General features: G+C 38.2%; 1 protein-coding gene across 2 annotated transcripts in view; it reads right to left on the bottom strand.

Moving 5' to 3' along the window:
• The window catches only part of LOC113027094 (neural-cadherin-like), a 105,342-nt gene that overhangs the window by 61,685 nt on the left and 22,113 nt on the right, over positions 1 to 21,544 (bottom strand). Inside the window, exon 1 of one of the 2 annotated variants that reach the window (XM_026176574.1) lies at positions 5,205 to 5,328. The exons of the other annotated variant lie outside the window; for it this stretch is intronic. The gene's annotated coding sequence lies outside the window, so the exon portion shown is untranslated. Of the gene's footprint in view, positions 1 to 5,204; positions 5,329 to 21,544 lie in introns of those variants that run through there. 2 annotated transcript variants of the gene reach the window in all.

Genomic DNA, 21,544 nt, shown 5'->3' with positions numbered 1-21,544 from the left:
AGTCAACTAAGGGTACAGGTATGTGAGATATACATCCTCTCCAGTAGATAGCAAAAACCAGGACTGCATGATTAAACTAAATGTTAATGGGTTTTTTTTCTGTGCCTGTACTGTGAAACTGATACCGCTACAGTCTCAATTCAGCTCAGAGGTCTGGTCAAAGTCAATTACCACACTATCTTTAACTTAGTAATTTAACGGCTATCTTTCCACTTTCTTTTGCTACACCATAGCTGCCAGAAGCTCAGGAAATTGTTGTAAGTGGATGTCAGGAGGTATGTTTGGCCCCAGGGTTGAGGACGGTGGATATGACATCATCCATTCATTCTCCATCAGGGTTTCCATCCAAGCATCCAGACACCTTGGTTCCCATGGGAGAGAGCCTCAGCCACTGTCTCATCTACCATGTCTAGGGTAAAGCTACCTTGATCTTCCCACAGGGGCGTGGGGATGATGCCTCACGACTGCAGGCACTTTGTCGCCTGCACAGTGCCTCACTGAAGTGAATAAGAAGATTCCAGGAATCCAATTACCAACTCGCTCAACCTAAGCCGGGGCAGACAGCAAGAGAGCACAACAGCACCCAAGGAGAGGCGGTGTAAAACTGTGTCTCTATGACAGAAGCATAGCGTGACTTTTCCTGGAACTGATAGTAAGGGATCGTTATCCACATTAAACACAATGACACAATCTGGAAACAATGTTCACAAGAAAAACTCGCGACACTGTCACAGGCCCCAATCTAGGACACATTTTCTGCAGAATCTATTCCTGCGATGTGGAGCAAGTCACAGAATTGTAGGCTAAGACACTATTTTCGCAAATATTGGCTGTGATCTTGTGTCAACGTGGCATGAAGGAATATGTCAGAAGAGGTGCCAAACAGTTCAGTAGACTGCAATACACAGAGGCCATCTGCCTCACCCCAGAAAAGAAAAAAACCCCTGCCAGGACAAACACATTGACACACACAAATGCATGCACATACAGATCTGAACACAACCCCACACATGCGCAAGCAATCCCGTCTCAAACACACACTTGCATGTCTCTTTCTATCTTCCTGTCTTTCTCTCACAAACACACACCATGGACACTTAGGAACAGAGGTGAGTTACCTAAAGGCTAAAAGTAACTATGGATTTCAAATCCCATTATGTAAAAGGTTTCATGTTTCTATCCACAGGCTATGTATGTACTTTTTAATCCAAGACAAAAGCAGCAGGAGTGTGCGATGCATCCTTTCACTACCTGAGGGCTGCCTCGACAGATGTGCTGTCTGTATAAAGCAGTTCTACCTAGCTGGTTTCCATAATGTTCTGCAACACAATGTCTTTCCAAAGTCTATTATAGCTGATAATGTAAAACTATATACCTCTAATGAGTACATGCACACAGCAAATGGTATGAAGTCTTCAAACTGCATGAAAATATTTGACAGCACCTTGTGTTGGCTCAAATGAGTTGGAAAAGAGAAGGTGGATGCGGAGATCACAATTCCTATTTCTTTTGGAACTCTTTTACAGTTAAGATGCGTTTTGATGAAAAATGCAACGTTACACTCCATACTAGCTCGTGAGTGTTCACAACTGAAACACAATAGCTATAAAGTGTGTGACAGCTCCTAAAAGGATTGTTAGAGGGATAATAACAGAGAGAGGAAGAAGCTAGAGGAGAGAATTAATCTCGCTTTCTGCTCAGGCTTTAAAGTTGCTCTGTGGAGAGGAAAGTTCTGACTGGGATCTGACGATAGTTCGTTTTGGATAAATAGCCACTGTATCGTGGGGGCAGAGAAACTAATCAATGTTCAGATGCTATCTCCTAAAATGTTGACAGCGGCAATTTATGCGCTTTAAGCCAGATCATCCTGCTCTGTAAGACGGAACAATCCTTTCGTGATGAATAATGAGAAAGGATAAAGATTCTATTGCAAAGTAGACGGGTTTAAAAGGCACTTAATCAAAAGAAATCAGAGCTCCAGCACTTAACATTTAGTTGACTATCAAATCTTTGCGGGGAGTGGTGCAAGACACATTCCTCGCCTCCTGCTTGTTGGTGTCTTTCCCAGGCATGTCTCTGTGGTAATGGTGGTGATGATTTTACAAGGCTCCATCTAATTAGCTTGTTACAGAGAGACTAATCAGAGCCAAGGCAGATAATTAGAGCCTATCAGCTCTGGAATGATAATGAAGAATGTAGTAGTAAGTGCGTATGAGTGTGTTTGTGTTGTATGCGTGTACGCGTTTGCGTGTGCAAGGTGAGAGTCCATACGTGTGTACGGGCAAAAGAGAGTGCACGCCGCATGTTCCGAGGCTGCAAATGCATGCGACTCCTCTCTGATCTAAATAGGGAGATGCTGTGAATGATGCCCTGTGAGCACCAAACCGACACGAGTTGCCTTACCTGACCAAGACAAAAGATGTGATCAAATAATGGGCAGGGGCTCACAGGCTCCACTGGATCTTTTAATGTCAAATATGCTTTCTGTGCCCAGTGTGATGAAAGGCTGGTCTATATTTTACAATAGAATCCCATATGGATAAGAGCATATGCTGGATGACTAACATAATAATGTATCATAAAAAGTTGGATGGCAGAGGTGCAATGTGTGGTTGGCAAAGGCTCAGTAAGTACAATGGTGTAGCTCCAAGTGAATGCGCACACGTCTGTGCAGTATTATGCATGTGTGTTCTATCACTGCAAGCCATTCTGTTGATGTTTCCTGCTGTTAATCCTCTCCTTGGGTACTTGCTATATAAAGCTGCTAAGTGGCTTGCCTGTATGAAAAAAAGTTGTCTCAAGTGCTTCTGTGCACATATACACTGCCCACAGTACAAGGACAGTGAGGGTGTGTGGGAAGGGGATGAGAGGAAACAGAGTAAAGGAGAGAGGCACAGCTACAGAAACACAAATATCTACAGAGAGAAGGAAAGAGACATAGAGAGGGAAGAAGGAGGCAGCGTGGTAGAAGGAGCATTGTGTGATGGTTAGCACAGAACGCCAAATAACATTGCAAAGACAAGAGCACAGGGGAAGCACAACACACAGCGTAGCACAACAAAAGATGGTGGGAGAATCTATGTTTGGAAAGAAAACATACAGTAGCGGACCGTGAGAGGAGAAAATTAAGACAGAACACACAGTATAATTAACAACCGTTTTTTTCTAATGCATCCCCTGTTCCTTGTACTCTCATCGAGGGGAGAAATTAAGATACAAATATTTCTGTGTGGAATTAAGCAAATTGCGTCTGCAAGCATAAATATCAATGGCCCGTGTGAGACGTGGAATTTCAGGGGTGCTTTTTTAGCAGCAAGTGAATGGAAAATGAAAATCAGCTCAAAGGGGAAGTAATGAGGTACATTAGCCAAATGTTTGCAGTGTTAAGGAGGCTCTTTTCAAAGCCGCCCACCACACCCCCCCATCTCTGTGCTTAAATCAGAGTGTGAAGCCATCAGCAGGAGATCAACACGCTAAAAGCACTGGGGACAAAAATCTATTAACTCAGGGATTCCGGTGCCGCACACCACGGACTCTGCTCGGCTCAGAATGGCTGACACGCTAAGCATGTAAATACACATGCAGGCACTTTCATCCCAGAACAATTAGAAATGGTAGACGACCTCAAGTTCTGCTCATTTCTTCCAGTCCGAAATCCGCATCACTGCAGAAATTGTCAAAAACTGTGTTCAATGAAGCGGTAGGTACGTTTTTTTGCAGACTTTGCAGCAATATCATCATTTATCTGTAGGTACTATACACCCAAACTATACTCAAAAATTTAAAAAGCAGTATTAAAATGAAAAAAGTTTTGATATAGGGTTTTGTATTTTTATTTTTTCAATGGCTATTAGGCTTTAAATGAGAGCAGGCCATTTGAGAACACGTGTAGAATTTTGTTTGCAGCTGGCTTCCTGACATAAGCAAGACCTTCCCTAAAAAGACCTCATCTGGATAACAGAACAGCATCTTTTGCTCTGTCAGCAGTAATGATGCCTTGATGGATTCCGTGTGCATAATGCACCCTATCCGATCAGAGATTCTACCTTCTGCTAAAGCCAGATTCTGTGCTGTTCCCAGTTGATGTCTCTCTTTTTCTGTTTGATTTTTATGTTGTCTACAGTCAAAAATCAGACACATAATAACATTCCTCCACTGCCTTTGAAATGAGGTGTGGGTCAAATCCAGTCCTCTTATGCTTGTGGGGGGGCTCAGCTTTAACGCAGCAGGAGAGCTGCTAGGGCTTGCCATCAGCTTCATATGTCTGGGGTCGGCATCTGTCCATCTTTGGTTTTAGATGGATTAAGCTGAAAGCTTTTATTGCACTCGCAGAAGGTTAACAAGACACTGTAAATTCAAGTTGCACCACCTTCTCTTTACCCTGTGTCCTCTGCTATGCTTCTGAAAGTATTTCCAGCAGAGCTCTTTTTTTATGCCCAATCATACTGCTGACCTGTTGCCAATTAGCATTAATAATGGAATACGCTACCAGGTTTTATTTTGTAATTGTCCAGCCTTTATTACCTCAGCTGGGTGACACAAGGTTTGATTTGCATCCCAACTGTTTTGGAAATTGAGTTTTACATTTATGGAAAATCTTACATTAAGTATAAAAAACACAGTAAATCAACATATTGTGCTGATAATGAAGTTGTAGTACTTACATACATCACACTCCTAAAATGTTTATCAATGCTCAATTTCTTAAAAGCTCTATAAAATCTAAAGAAAATTCAGTGATTCTCAAATTATATATAATTATTTATTTATTTGCTACACATAATACCAGTCCTGAGAAAACATCTATTGTTTGATTTTTTCAGTTTATACAATTAAATGTTTGTGTCTGTACTGTTTTCAGTTTTAGGATATTTGGTGTTTAAATGATTGTATGCTGGGATTAACACCACTGTGGAGGACCCATCCAGCTTTACTAGTGACTCACAGTACTTAAGTCAATAATAAGAGTATTAATGCTTTTCGGAAATACAAAAATTAGGTATTAATAATTTTTCAGTCTGTCTCTCAAATTTCTGGTGTCAGACCCATAACCTTGTTAGAGCCTGATTGATATACTGGCAGGGTCAATGTTAGGTATTTGCCAAGATATCGGTACCAGCATTTGTAACAGAAATAGAAAAGTCCAGAGAGATTGGAGAAACACCCTTCAAATATCTTATAAGTGTGGACATTACATAGTTTACCCGCCAGAGTGGTTGCCCCATGATCAGAAGGTTGGGGGTTCAACTCCACTGAATGGCTACCCTGTGGTACCCCTGAGCCTGGTACCGTCCCTACACACTGCTCCCCGGGCGCTGCATCGGTGGCTGCCCACTGCTTCACTGGATGAATGGGTTAAATGCAGAGGAGTAATTTCCCTACGGGGATTAACACATACACACATTATTAGCATGCACTCTGCAACTTCCCTGTTGGTAACGCAACAAAATACAACCAGCTGAGGTAAGCATCACTAGCCAAAGTGTAAATGAGTAACTGTACATAACTGCCATATTACCTTAGTAAAGACATTGTAACTACAGGTAACAAACGTCAGGGAAATCTGTCTATGTTTTGTGTGTCCGAAAGAAAGAGAATATATCAGCTGCTACATCAGATTTTCAATTCACCAATTACCAGTATCATTGTTAAAATTCCTCTGAACCCCTGTATAGGTATCCAATAATATATTATTGGATACCTATACAGGGGTTCAGAGGAATTTATTATTCTGTATTCTGTATTCTGTATTATTCTGTATTCTGTATTCTGTAATACTGTATTTAGGTATACCTAAATACAGTATTACAGACTCACACACTCAAGAACAATTTCTTCCCAAAGGCCATAACCACCCTTAACTCATACACACACCAATAACACAGACCCCCTCCCCAGTTTTCTATTTCCCTCTATAATCCTGTGCAATACCAAATTCTATGTGCAATAACCAGAATTGTATATACATAACACTATTGTACATTTTATATTTTTTTTTCTGTTAATACTGTTCATATGTATATATGTGGCCCCCCCAATTTATTTGCACTGAGTTGGAGATGCTCTGTATCTCACTGTACAACTGTATAGTGACAATAAAGGCATTCTATTCTATTCTATTCTATTCTATTCTATTCTATTCTATTCTATTCTATTAGCATGGTTAACTGTTACTTTTACCTTGAACTTAAATATTAAATAGCTTAAGTATTAGACATCTTTGCTATCAAAGTCACTTACCAAATTAAACATGATGGGCTGAACACACATTTAATAGGCTGATGTGTCTGAGGACTTGGACCTCCACCCACCATGTTCTGTTACATGATTGTGTTAAACATGCTGGAACAAAGTGGCTGTGTTTGCATAGCGCTTTATTCCCTTCTGAATTGTTTTTACTGAAGCCATAGGGTACCCGTGATTGCAACAGCTTCTCTTTTTCTTTCTTTCTTTTTTGTCTTTTGCAGCCACTTTTTCTTGTCTGCATCTGTTTCTCTAAATCTGGGCTGAATTTCAGGGAAGGCTAGGTGGGTGGGGGTGTTAAGGCAAATACACAGAACACAAGCAAACTAAGGAAACCAATTTTACAAAAGAAAATGCTGCAAACTGCAAATCACATTTACTGAAAGAGATGCAAATACAGCAAAAAAATGACAAATATTGCAGAAAGAGTAAAATATTTTTAAAAGGCACTATAGAGACAAATGGGATGGGATACACTTGTTGTTTTAACTTTAAAACTGCCTTCTGTTCACATTTTCTGTTTAGGTCTATCTCTTTTCATTCAGTTTCCACATGCTTCTCTATTGATTTGGTACTTTAATTCTTGAACAGCACTTTACAACTTTTATGCCAGAGAAAAGCGCTTTATAAATACTTACTTAGTTATTTACTTACACGGTTCTTGTTGCCACGTTACCACTAGACAAAACTATTTTTTAAATGTTTGTTTGTTTGAGCACAGGATTCAGATGTAATCTCAGATACTTGCTGTTAACCCTGCAACCTTTGTAGCATTTGGCTGTTTTTTTCTTTTGTGAGTTTGTTTTCTATTGTAGGGTTTGTGTGGGCATCTGAACAGGTTGTTTTGGATTTAAGTGTAAAGTGTGTGGCACAAATCATTTTACAAACATACCTATGTGTAAATTTTTAGTATTCCATTAATTGCCCAGCCATATCCTGAGCAGTATAATCGGTTTAGAAGATGGATGGATGGATCTTTTCTAGCTGGCCCCTGACAGCTACAGTCTCTTTTCTGGTGCCTGGGTTCATGTTTCTTGTATTCCAGCCAAACGAATTCTAAAACTTCTTCCATCCCTTTTGTTTGTTGCTTTGAGCTGAGAAAAAATGTGCCCTATTCACTTCTATTCACCCGCACAAAAGAGGAGGATTTAGTGAGGAGCAAGTGTTGAATAGAGATATACTGGTAGTGTGCAGCCTTCTGGGAAAGGAAAATAAATAATTTAGCTAAACATTTTCAATTTCACTTAAAACAACTGTGGTTTATGAATTACTCTTTTTGGTTTTGCATATAAAAATAACAACATTTAATAAGTTTAATTTAACAATTTTGTTAAATAAGCTTAACAAAATTGCTTTAAAATATTTCATGTCTCCAGCAAGCTTTCATATCCACAAGATATTTTTCATCTAATTACTTTCAAACAGTAATGCTCATTAAATAATAAATACCACAATTCTGCAGTTTATTCAGCATAATCAAGCATAACCTCAACCAATTTATCAGTGAATACAGTATTAAAGTCTCAGAAAACACAAGCTGACCTCTGACTCACTGACTCCTCTTTTTATTGCCTGCTGTATGCGATGCTTCGGACCAGGAGAAAAAGTTGTAGCGTCACATTACCCTCACCTCCATCCTCATTTCCTCAGTGATGTGTGTGCTTCTCTCTAGAGCCACAGGCAAGGCCAGAAGTAGCTTCCCGGCATTCACATGACGAGAGCTATATGCATCATGCACTTCTATCTTTGGGATCCTCCACAATTCTGCAGCTTAAGGCTTAAACCCCAGGAAGACCTTTCATTGCAGGCACTACCCACACACTTTCAGTCAAAAGCAGCCTGTTTTTAAAAATGCAATATATGGTATAAGACCAGTGCTATACAATCGTAAAATTCACGGTAAATTCTAACTAGCTAAAACAACTGTTTTCCCTCTCTTGACAAGCCAGACTCTAGAGTTAATTGACTATAAATGGAAGTCTTTTCAAGACCTCCTTTGGTATAGCCTTTGCCACCCATAAACTGAATGTAGATTTGAAAGTGTCTTTGAACATTTGTATGATACAGATATTTCACTGTTCATTTTGTCACTGGGTTAAACAAAATGCCATAGACTGTATACAAATTATGGACACAGGCACTGTGGTAACACCCCAGTTTTACATTTTGTTACTGTGAACCAGGACAGATCTAATGGAGAACCCAAGGACAATGCATGTTCATATAACTCAGAAATCATACCTTGCTTTATTAGCTATTTCACTCGGAATGGGACCATAGTTTATAATATATACACCATGCTGTGTTAAATAAGATCTGAAAACAGCAAGTGACAAAGTAAACGCATTAGGAAATTGTTTACTGAGGCATTTGATTGAGGATGGCATTTGAATGAATGTTGAAATCTCTTCTTTTCACACTTTTCTGGCCAAGTGGCAAAGTATAGATTGGGTGAAATTTAAATGTTTAGCCATGCAGTATTTTTTTTATGAGGAAAAGGTTTTGTTTGGTATTCATATCACAAGATATGTTAAGGTCAAGGTCAAGGTCAAATTTATTTATATAGCACATTTCAAACAGCCGATGCTGCACAAAGTGCTTAACAATATAAAAATGGTATTAAAAAGCAACAATGTAATACAATAATAACAATAAAAACAATAATAGGACAATAAAAGAATTAAAACAATAACTAAACTAATTCAAATAAGACCAAAATGCTTGGGTCATAGTGTGTTAAAAGCCAGGGCATAGAAATGTGTCTTTAGTAATGATTTAAATTGCTCAAGTGTTTGTACAGATCTAATATTTAAGGGGAGACTATTCCAAAGTCTGCGACCTGCCACAGAGAAGGATCTATCACCACGGGATTTGAGATTAGTCCGTAGGATGGACAGCATTAGTTTTGAGCTAGACCTCGTGGTTTTTCCTGGAGCATAGGCAGAGAGGAGCTCAGACAGGTAAGGAGGGGCTCGGGCATTAAGTGACTTAAAAATAAAAAGTAAAAGTTTAAATTGGATCCTGTAGGAGACAGGAAGCCAGTGTAAAGAAGCTAAAACTGGGGTTATATGCTCTCTCCGTTTGGTACCAGTTAGCAGGCGAGCAGCTGCATTTTGAACAATCTGAAGACGATGGATGGAGGCCTGATCTAGACCATAATACAATGAATTGCAGTAGTCTAATCTGCAAGTAAGAAAAAGGTGAATAACACGCTCAAAGACGTTAGCTGGAAGGTATGGCTTTACCTTGGCTAGCTGTCTTAACTGAAAAAAACAGGACTGAACTACTGCACTCACCTGCTTATTCACTTTAAAAGAACCATCAATGTAGACACCGAGGTTTTTTACATGAGTTTTACAATACGAGGAAAGGGCGCCCAGAGTGCTGTCGATATGATTAAAGTTGCCAAAAATGACAACCTCAGTTTTATTTTCATTTATCTTTAAAAAATTTAATGACAACCAGCCTGCAAGACAGGAACATAACATGCTATATCAGGATTTTAATAAAGAGTTTACTTGTAAACTGTGTTTTATTTGCATGTAAAGACGTGTTTGGCCTCCTTTTTAATACAGCTAAACAAGTTTTATTGATCATTTTGAAGATTTAATTATCTACATTTTAAATTAGCGATGATGCTGATTATTGCAAAGATATTTCTCTAAAGTCATATTGCACCAGTAGCCACAAAATTTGGTCTACACAATTAATTTCAGGGCATTTAATGTTTCATATACAGCGTCATAAATATGGAACTACGGTCACTCTGTACCAAAAAGAAGCTCCCAAGATGTCCTAATGGGAGGAGCTGCATACATTAATGTAAAATTAAAAACTGCACTTACTGCTGAGTAGTCATGTAGTCATACCGCTGCTCCATTGAAAGTGTGCTGACATATTGCATCGGTGTGTGGTTCTCCAGCTGCACCACAGCACACAGAAAGGCACTCCAGAGGGTCATCAACATGGCCCAAAAAATCATTGGACATCCTCTTCCCTCCCTGAAGGACCTGTACAGCACTCGCTGTCTCAAGAGGGCACGCAGCATCCTACGGGACTGCACACACCCAGGACACCGGGTGCTTAAGCTGCTGCCGTCTGGCAGGAGGTTCAGGCTGCTGAGGTCCCGAACAAATAGACTCAAGGACAGCTTTTACAACAGGGCAATAGCCCTGATCAATGCAAATAGCTGACCTGAACGACACCACTGAACGACACAGGAAATCATTCCTGCCTGTGGCCATCTCCCTGTACAACGCATCCACTTAACACACTGTTTGCTGCTACAACTACACATGTTTCTTTTCCAAATATTTATTTATAAGTGACTTATGTATGTATGTATGTATATATATGTATATATTGTACTATTCTTAGTTAGCATATTGTCTGTCTTGTCTTAATGTTGGTTTATAATGGAGCACTGTAACAAAAAATAATTTCCCCCAGGGATCAATAAAGTATTCTGATTCTGATTCTGATTCTGATTCTGACCTGACTGGATACCTCCCTGGACTTTTTTAGGGGGGAGGTAACAATGTTTAAAACAATAACAATAATATTTATATTTATAACAAGGTGCAATAATAATTAATGTACAATAATAACAGTGTGCAATACACATACACTTATTCTTCTTTTTTATACTAAGTTAATATACTGTGTTGTGTTGTTTGTTGCGTTGTGATGTGTCATCTCGTGTCGTGTTGTTTTATATGTAGTGCCGACGTAGGACAGTTTTTCCAATTTCATTGTACTACTGTACTATGTATGATTGTGCAATGACAATAAAGAGTTATCTTATCTTATCTTATGTGCAAGTGTTTGGGGTTACAGCATCAACTACTCTGATGGTATGTGCCCTCTTCCAAAATATGCTAATTTTGAAAGCCCGAGGTGCATGCTCCTTCTGTTTGACATTCAGTTAGCGCAGTATGTTAAAACATGAGACAGCAAAAATAGGGTCGTGGGTGATGTCTGTCTGGATGTTGTTTTTCTTACGACACCCCTTGCTAAATTTTTCATTTTAAATTTAGTTCAGTTTTTGTCAATAATTATGATCTTTATTATTTATGTAAATTCTGCATTTTAAAGGCTCAATGAGGATCATATATTATTCTTCAAGCATCTTATGTTATTCTTCAAAGTTAATTTTTTCATCAAAGTGGGGTTTTTTTTCCAATGTTGTACTAGTTAATGAGAAACTGATGAAAGCCAGAATGCCCTCAGAGGGTCAAACATCTTCAAGGAAGGATGGTGTAATATGAAGTCCGTATAATGAAGTATTCACAACTTTAAGTGGACATAACTTAAACATTTGAAGGCTACAGATCATTTTGGTGCTTGCCTTGCTTTCACTTATATTGTCTGGTGTAAAAGCCTCTTTTGCAATAAAACTGTAAATTCCTGCCTGAATGAGAATTAATAATAAATTCTTCAGCATTTCTGTTGAAAAAAAACCAAACATGCATGAGCACAAGTGCAGTTTTTTTTTCTTCTTTTTTTGGCTGTACCATGCAAAACTTCAAAGTAGTAACATGCTGACCAGATATCATTTGAACATGAACTGACAGAAGAGTGGAGAAGCAAAAAATACATCCATGATGGGCACGTTAGTCACATTCAAAGTGACTCATCAAATCCCTGCAAGCGATAAAGATGAGAATATAAATTTGCCCAGCTGAGGTAATCAAAACGTCATGTCTTTACTCAAAAACTTCTTCCTTGCTTCTGTCTGTGGAACCTTTGCTGGTTTTATCTCAGTAACCTGGCCCAATTGAATATATAATACAAAAAGGGTTTAGCTGTAACACTTTTTTATATTGTGGTAAGAAATGATGGCATGGTGATTATTAATGTAGACTTAGTATTTGAAACTTGTTTCATAAACTATCTATGAACATCTGGATGGCTATTGTAAAGTAACAGATGTTAAACCTTGTAAACTATTAACAGGTTGTAAATGCTGTGTAGGGCACTTATAAACATCTGGGTGACTAGCGTACGGTTGAACGTGATGTTTACAGTAGTCACTTTACAGAAGTGAAAGCATGGGGGAAAAGCTATTATGCGAACAAAGATGGAGGAAGAAATGAATCTTATGTTTGGACAAACAGTGGGGTTGAAGTATTCCTCAATACATGAAATATCTGTCTGTGTGTGCTGTGTGTGCAGGAGCTGAGCAAACAAATTTGGCATACAGGTGCATCCTGGGCCCCTGAAGGTTCTCATCTATATTAGATATTATGATGTTACACATGTTGCCTAGCAACCACCTGCGAACAGACTAAAATGGTTTGCTTCTTTGCTCATACAACACCTCATTGTTTTTAATTAGGGCTGGGTATCGTCACTGACTTCTAGAATGGATTCTTTGCCGATTCACAAGGTCCTGAATTGATTCGATCCACGATTCGATTCAATTCGATTCGATTCGATTTGAATCGGAGAAATTTTGCCTCAGACAGTCAGAAATATTATAATTCTGCTGACTTATCAGTACATATCGATATTTTTTATATCTATAAAAAGAAAGCTGACACTTGTGAGACTTTATCAAAGGTGTGAGCATCACAGCAGATGTCTTTGTGTCAAAGTAACTGAGGATAAAACACAGAAAAACATGAAGGCAGTTTTCCTGGTCTGGGTTTTTATAGCAGATGACCTTAAAAATATTGTGCAGTCAAAAAGAAGTGAAGCAGAGCAAAGTTAAAGAGGTTTGATTAGAGACACAGCTAAGCATTTTGCAATTTTGCATAATTTGTTTACATTTGTTCAGTATTGAACAGCAGAAATGAGGCTTTATTGTCGGAAGTAAGTTAAAAAACAAACAAACAAACCAGCGGCTGGTGGGTAATAAGTAAGCGAATAATGCAAAAAACAGAGATTTTTAGATGGGAAACTATTCCTGAGAGAGAGAAAGAGAGAGAGCTCTACATGAAGTGAGATTTTATCGTGGTGGAAGCACAACAGCAAAAGTAAGAGGAAATTCGTGACGATGTTTATGTGAAGCGAAATGTGAAGCATAGTTTGGATCTTCTTTGGCTGCTGGTTCAGTCAATATTGTTGTTTTTTGTTTTGTTTTGTTTTTGGGGTTTTTTTGCCTGTCCCGTTTGGATCTTTAGCCGTCAGAATTGTTGTCTGAAGGCCAAGAAAGATGCCAAGTGGATTTATTTTACCAAGTGGATCATCATGGCCTTGCCATATTGATCCATTTGATTGACCTTTATTATAATTATGTATTTATTTTATTTTTCGTTTTTTAAAGACGGGACAGACATGATTGGGGGATAGGACAGGGAGAAAGAATGACAGAAAGAGAGGGAGAGAAAGAAAAATAGAGGGGGGAAGAGATGGTGAGAAAGGGGGGAAGAAAAAAAAAGAAAAACAAACAAAACACCTGGATCACCTGTATGGAGATAAAAAAAAACAGAAGAGACAACAAACAACAAAGAGCAACATAATAAAAACAACACCATCACAATAAACTAGCTAACAGTAGATATTACATGTTATTGTTGTTGTTGTTTTTTCTTTTTTTTTTCTTTTTTAATTTCACCTGTTGAGAATGAAAAAAGAAAACAAGCAGAAGAAAACGAGAGCAATAGAATAAACAACATCACGATGATATATGGGAATATAATAGTAAATACTAAATATTAAACATTATTGTGCAGCACGTAAGATCGACAGCGCACAGTGTGCTTTGAGGTAGGAGCCAAAAAGGGTGTCGTTTGTGTGTGTGAGCACCTGTGTGTACACCTGTGAGCATGGACGCGCTTGTTTTTAAAAGGTTCCTTCATGTAATGATCTGCTAGAGCAGGGGTGTCAAACTCAAATACACAGTGGGCCAAAATTCAAAACTGGAACAAAGTCGTGGGCTAACAGTAATATTTATTAAAAAAAAATTCTTCCTCCAGATATAAAAATGAATCTTTTCTTATGGACTCAAACAAGTTTTGCTGAAAAACTGAATTTGGAACAAGCAAAGCTTAATACTAAACAATATATATATTAGCTGTATAATACCAGTAGGCCAGCCAAATTTGGCCCGCGGGCCAGAGTTTTGCAGTGACGTGCCCGTGAGCTCCGCCGGCAGCCAGCTGCGCCAGAGTGACCGAGCCCCAGGCCGAGAGGCCGAGGGCACCCCACCCCCGAAGTGGCCCGAGCGAGCCCCAGGCTCCAGGCCCCGACAAGCCGCCACCAAGGAGTGAGCCGGTGTGTCAGTCAATATTGTTTGGAAAGAGATAAAACCTGCAGCTTCAGAATCTAGCACAAAAAGGATGTAAACACAAAGCGCCCGCCGATGCTTCAAAATCAGTGAGCTGTCGGCTTTCAGCCCCGACGGCGTGTCCGTGTCCGCTTACGTGTACGTGCCGTCGGGTGAGAAAGGCGACATCTCACTGATTCGGATGCGTTGGGTCTGCGTTTTGTGTTTACGTCTTTGTGCAGAATCCGTGTACCTGCTTTCATTTACTGTTTTAGCTGTTTGGTGGTTGGAAGTTTAACCTGAGATTCTGGCGTTTCGGGCAAAATAAATTTATATTTAAAAATCGATTCAGGATTTTAATGAATCGATATCACATTATCCTAGCCAGAATCGATTTAAATCGATCATCAAAACCCACCCCTATTTTTAATCTGATCTATAGCTATAAAAGCTGGACTATCGTTTATCGTTTATTTATGTATATAGTACATTTAATTACAACAATAGTGTTGGCCAAAGTGCTGTATAAAGATAGAAATTACACAATAAAATGAAGTAACAAAATCAAATAGCATCAATATCAAATAGCAAATGCCAAATAACAGATAAATAAGTAAATAGGTACATAACTCTCATGCTGCGTTAGAAGCCAATGAGTAAAAATTTGTTTTGAGATTGGATTTAAAAAGGTAGGGGACAGCAGGGGCCTTTCTAGTGTGGAGAGGTAAATCATTCCACAATTTAGGTGCCGCGACTGCAAACGCACGATCACCTCTATGAACCAGCTTCGGCTTTGGTATCACAAGGAGCAAAAGATCACCTGATCTAAGAGCTCCAGGGGGCCAATGAGGCTGCAGTAATTCAGACAGATACTCTGAGGCCTGTCCATTCAGTGCTTTGTAAGTCACCAATAAAATTTTATACTTAATTCTAAAGCGGACAGAGAGCCAGTGGAGTAAGGCAAGCATATGTTTGTATCTCTTTGTTCAAGTCAAGAGATGAGCAGCAGCTTTCTGGACCAGCTGGAGCCGTGCTAAACAAGTCTGGTTAACGCCTGCATTTAAGAATGACAGTAGTCCAGTTGCGGTCGAATGAAAGGGTGAATTGCCTGTTCTAGGTTTTTAAAAGATAAAAATGATCTCACCTTGGATAAAAGTCTCAGTTTAAAAAAAGACCGCTGTACAACTGAGCTAATCTGTTTCTCAAAGGTGAACTTATTTTCAAATATAACCGCCAAATTTTTAGCATGCGATCTGACGAACAGTAATAATGGATTGCATTTATATAGCGCTTTTCGAGACCCTCAAAGCGCTTTACAATTCCACTATTCATTCACTCTCACATTCACACACTGGTGGAGGCAGCGACAGCTGTAGCCACAGCTGCCCTGGGGCAGACTGACAGAAGCGAGGCTGCCATTTCGCACCATCGGCCCCTCTGGCCATCACCAGTAGACGGTAGGTGAAGTGTCTTGCCCAAGGACACAAAGACCGAGACTGTCCGAGCCGGGGATCGAACCGGCAACCTTCCGAAAAGACGAGCCAACTCTTGAGCCACGATCGCCCTCTACTAAAATGCGCAGATCAAGATCTGAGGTACTAGAACTATATATGATATACCGTGCTGCCTAGCAACCACCTAGCAATGGGCTAACGGGCCAGTTTCCATCTTTATGCAAACATTGTATCATTTTAGTTTCACAAACAACAGCACAAACAAGCCAAACATTACTTTAGCATAGCCACATTCTATTAAAAAGATTCTGAAACAAAAAAATATTGATAGATTATAAAGTGATTAATTAGTATAATTAAAACTGATTGAATGTAATTTTAATAATTTTTAGAAAAAAATAACAATTTACTACTAAGTTTAATTGACTATAATTATTATTATTTACTTCAAAAATTATGCTTTATTGTTTCGCCCACAATGTAGAATTGTGGGCAATTCTACATAAATAAATTCTACATAAATACACTTCATGTGGTTTTTAGCGTGGTATGTCCAGGATTACTCCTCAATTCAAAAAAACCCCCTAGGTTTGGGTTTGCTTGTCAGTTGGGAAGGCTGAAAAGCTATTGAGCATGGGCTAAAAGAAAGTTCGTCATCCAAAATATTCCTAAGAAATACATAAATTGTCAAGGTTGATCAGGAACTCCACTAACCTTTCATACAGTCAGAAGGCATTTTTGTGCGGTGAGGCAGGAGAAATCTTATTTTCTAAACCTTGGAGATATAAATTTCATACCATCTTTAATCATTCTGATATGCAATCTTCTCATAGTTTATTTAAGCACAAGTAAAGGGGAGATTACTTTCAAGTCAAAAGCTTTAAATTGAGCCAGTTCCAATTTCCATCCCAGCAAAATGTTTGGCATGCTCTTAAAAGCAGTGTTAGTCATTCTGTCATGGATCTTTTTAGTCATGCTGTTATATTCGTCGCATAGAAAAGTCCGATACACAAAGAACTCTGTCAAGAGAAGACACATTACATTTGTTTTATGGTTGATTTTTGTTTATTTGTTTTTTGTTGACATAACCTAAAAAACGGTCTCATACGTGACATCAAAATTTTTTTAAGACTGTCAAAAAATCTGGACGTTAGAGGCCACGTTCATTAGAACACAGATGAGAGTTTCTTTTCTTCCTTCTTTATGTCCTTTATATACAAAGGGCACTTTATTGATTGTTGACTTTGTGTCTAGATAATAGAGTTGAAAAATGTGCTATTTGTTTCTGAAAGCCTCAATGGGAATAACAGTTTTAAGTGTCTATACACAAAGAAACAAGCTACCAAAGTCAATGATGAGGTCTACTGACAAAACCCACAGTAGAAGGATTTTCTGCTTTGCTTTCACACAGATGATCATGGTTACTGCGGCACATGAGCTTCATTTATATTTAGACAATTAACTCTTCTGACAGTTTTCTTTTTGCTGCTTCCACATCTACCTTGGCCACAGCGTGTTGCAATAAAGAGAAATGATTATTCACAGAGGTAATGACCTATTACACACCACTGGCTTGAAGCCTTTCAGCTTTATTGAGAATTAAATAAAACATTTACAATAAAACGATTTTACATTTTACCGAACAGTCCTTGACTTTGTCCACCTTGTTACAGAAATTCACATATATGTGCCAACATTTATTTAACCCTGTTGCAATAGCATATGGTATATTGTTTTGATTGGTACAGAAAGAAGTGCTGAATGAATAAGCTTTGTGTGTGCTGAGTTTTACAGCACTGAGAAGGTGTGGATGACAACAGGGAAGGACAAACCACTGTCCCATCAGTACTGGAGGGAGCTCAGAAAGGTCAGTGGACTTCATTAATAAAACAGCGTATACGCACAAAATCTGCGTGTAAATCATGCATAGGCATGCTTCGCACACAAATCAGCGATTTATCAATATTTTCGTACCTAAATTTGTTTGTAAAGTACAAACAACACGAGGGTGTGTTGGTCTGCTTGATGGATGAAGTCCTCCTTGATATATGAGCAATGCCTATCTTTTGCAGCTCCTATATATTGACATTTCCACCCCCTTCTTGTCCAAAACAGGAGCACAGATTACCACTGGTACTGTTGTAGTTTTCATGTCCCACATCTTCTCCATTTCTCTTTCCTTCTATGTTCATATTTTGAGAGTTTTTCTATAACTTTCAGAGAGATTTCTTTCAGTGAGGACAGATGTCGATAAGCAGACAAGTCAGCTCTATTAGTCTTGATTTCTTTATCAGTTTGTATTGATATATCCCATAGTACAGCAGCCTCATCACTTTCAGTTACCATTGAGGGTATGTGTTCATAATAACATTTATCTGATATCTATTTTTTGTTCTTCTGGCATAGCTGGTGGTTGGCTTGTTTTCCATTATTTGTATCACTGGCATGTTGAGCTCCCTTTGAGCTCTATTCTGGATTTAGCAGCTTTGTAACGTAGTGGTAATGTTTTCTTAGTTCTTTCATGGTCTCTAGCTATCTTAAGGAGATTATCCTCTTTGTTTTTGAGGTATGTCCCAGCCAGTCATTGTTCTTATAATGATAATAATAATAATCATAATAATTTTTTTAGGGTTTTCCAAAACCTCGTTAGCCACAAAATGCTTAGAACTACACAGTAAAAAAATGGAGTGTCAATATTTCAGAGTAAACCTATTTTAACCTAGATAGATATATTTACAACTCTAAGAGGAGTAAACCAGCTCTAACATCAGAGTTAAAAGTCAGTGTAAAGTTTGTTAGTCACACAGTGAAGATTTAACTCCACACAGTGTTGATTATTACCAGTCCGCAGGCGTGTGCGGCCTCAGAGCTCTAATGCGCAGGGAATTTTCTCCGAAGAGCTGCCACAGTCAGGTAAGTGAAGTTAACATTCCCAGACTGGTAACATTGTTTAAAAAGGTATTTTTAAACTAAATAGCTCTTTATAGTTTCACTGATGTCGAGTGAGGAAATGTTAGCAGCATTTACCCATAGGTTTAATGGCATTCCAGTAGCTACATGCTAGCAGTTGCTAAAAGTTCAGATGTTCGTTATCTTCTCACTGCGTTAATATGAACCTAAAACATTTTAACTATGTATTTCTTCTAAATGCTGTCTAAATAATATCATTGTCACATGTCAAATCGCACAGTTTGAACAACTAAATTACCGTTTATTAGTAAGCTAATAATCGCTAATTAGCTTACGTAAGCGAACATACTTTCAGAAAAAGTGGGTAACATTACCATAAAGTTAACTTTACTGGTTTATATTATTTTAAGCAAATACCAAAGGCATACACTACTTTAGAGTTTTGCTCATTATTTAGTAAGAAATATGTATTTTGTGTAAATTAACTGATAGCAATGTTAATGGCATGTTAAGTAATATTAAGTAATGTTTCTATTTTATAGAAAGGTTTAAGACTACGCAAAAACCAAATCTCTGAGAGATGCAACCAGAAGACGGATGAGAAACATACTTGAGGCTGAGATGACAGAATAACATGGGTAAGAATCAAAAATGTAAGATATAAAGAAACATTTTAAACATTGTATTATTTTTAATTGTGATGTTTAATGCCAATTATTGAATTTATACATTAGGACATCTCCCCCTAAAAGCGTAAGAGTGATGTATGCGCAGGGCATTGTTGCTCTGTCTCCATATCTGGAAGACCCATATTCACAACATGGATATGTAAGTAAAGGGAACTTTTCAACATTAAATACATAATTGCCCTCAGAAATGTTGATAACATAGTCCTTCTTCGTTTATTTAATTACATAGAAACATTACTACAATCCAGAGAGCAGTTCAGGATACATTGCATGGCGGTTGAAGACCATTCAAAGAAAAGCTGTGGAGGAAAGAAGCGTCTCAGTTTGCAAATCTCCCAAAAGTAAGTTCACTTATCATTTAAATGATACTGATGTAATTTGTAGGCAGGATTCAATCATACACCTCTCTATGTTCTGTATTTTTGCATTACAGATAGAACAAGATTTCTGACTCCTGTTTTGTGAGGTCACTGGGAGCAAATTCTTGGAGAGGTGGCTCACCAATCTCAAAGCAAAGGTTGTAAAGGAAAGTCATAGACTTGTCCCCACCTCAGAGTTCTTGGAGTTAATGTGCAATGCTGAGTCAGGTACTGAAGTTGAGAATGGTATGATTGTGACTGTTTTTATTTGCCATTGTTGGTTATATAGGTAATTCTGTCAATTCAATGTATTTTTGGAATAATTCTTTGTTTATTCGTCTGTAGGCTGGGACAGTGACTTGTCTACTATCTTGCTGCTGCTACATCTGCTACCACCATCTGCACAAGGGCGAAAGAGACCAGGAAAGATGTCTGCATCTCAAGCTGTCAATAACCTCATCAAATTCCCAAAGGTATGTTGTTTAAAATATACTTTCCATCACCTCTATTTTCATGGACAGTGAGTTGAGCTAATCTACTGTCAGAGGATAGTCACTTAATACTGTTGTTTAATGTGTTGTTGTAGGCTGGAACCAGTGTACAGCAGCATCTGACTTACCCGAAGCAGTCAGCCCTACCTTCTTATTCAGGGATCCACAAGAAGCAGCATTCACACCTTCATTGTGATTGAGAAGCATGCACTTCCATGTAAAGCGACAGGTTCAGTAGGAGCCCTTGATGAACTCTTTAGGGCCCACTATGTCTTATTATGGCCCAACTTTTTTACTTTTCTGCAAACAACTACGACATTGGGGAAATGTCATATTGCTTTCTCTAGTGAGCATCATAGAACTGTGAATTGTAAAGGTTTGTTACGTTAATTAAATGACACTGAAATGAGAAACATAATAAATGCTGTTACTTTAACCTGTATATTTGTTGTTATTTCCATAATGTAGGATAGATCACAGTTATTTAGTAATATAGCATCATAAGATGAATATGAAAAAATCACACTACAGAGAAATAAAAAAGAGATATTATTACACATCAGAGTGCTATTATTAAACTAAATTTTGAGTAAAAATAGCTCTATAAAGTGTAATCAAATTTCTCTGAACAGTGTGAATAACCCTCAGTGTTAAATATTTTTACACATTTTGTTGTTAATTTTGACACTAAATTGAGTACAATTAACACTGAAAAGTTAACACTGGCCATAGAGTAAATTTAACTCTAATTTTAAGTGGGACCAAATGTTATCTGAAGCAGAGTTAAAATCAACTCTGTAAGTGTAAAATTGACACTTGGTTTTTTACTGTGTACACATTTTTTACAGCTACACAAAAAAAGATAAATATAAATGCATTTAAAGAAAACAAAATACTAAATCAAAGGATGTAAGTTTTAATTTAAACTTGTATTCATTATCTCATCTTAAATTATCTCCCATCCATACATTTTCCTGTACTTATCCATTTCAGGGTCACAGGTTAGAGTGTGTGTGTGTGTGTGTGTGTGTGTGTGTGTGTGTGTGTGTGTGTGTGTGTGTGTGTGTGTGTGTGTGTGTGTGTCTGTCTTTGGACTGTGGGAGGACGCAAACCCACACAGAGACGAGGAGAATTTGCAAGCTCCACAAAGAAAAGCACAGGCCTTCGATAGTTTAAACACCGTTATCTT

The sequence above is a fragment of the Astatotilapia calliptera genome, chromosome 7 (genome assembly GCF_900246225.1).
Source record: "Astatotilapia calliptera chromosome 7, fAstCal1.2, whole genome shotgun sequence".
Lineage (NCBI taxonomy): Eukaryota > Metazoa > Chordata > Actinopteri > Cichliformes > Cichlidae > Astatotilapia > Astatotilapia calliptera.
Note: the sequence above shows the minus strand (reverse complement) of the source record. Positions and strands in the feature narration are given on the sequence as shown.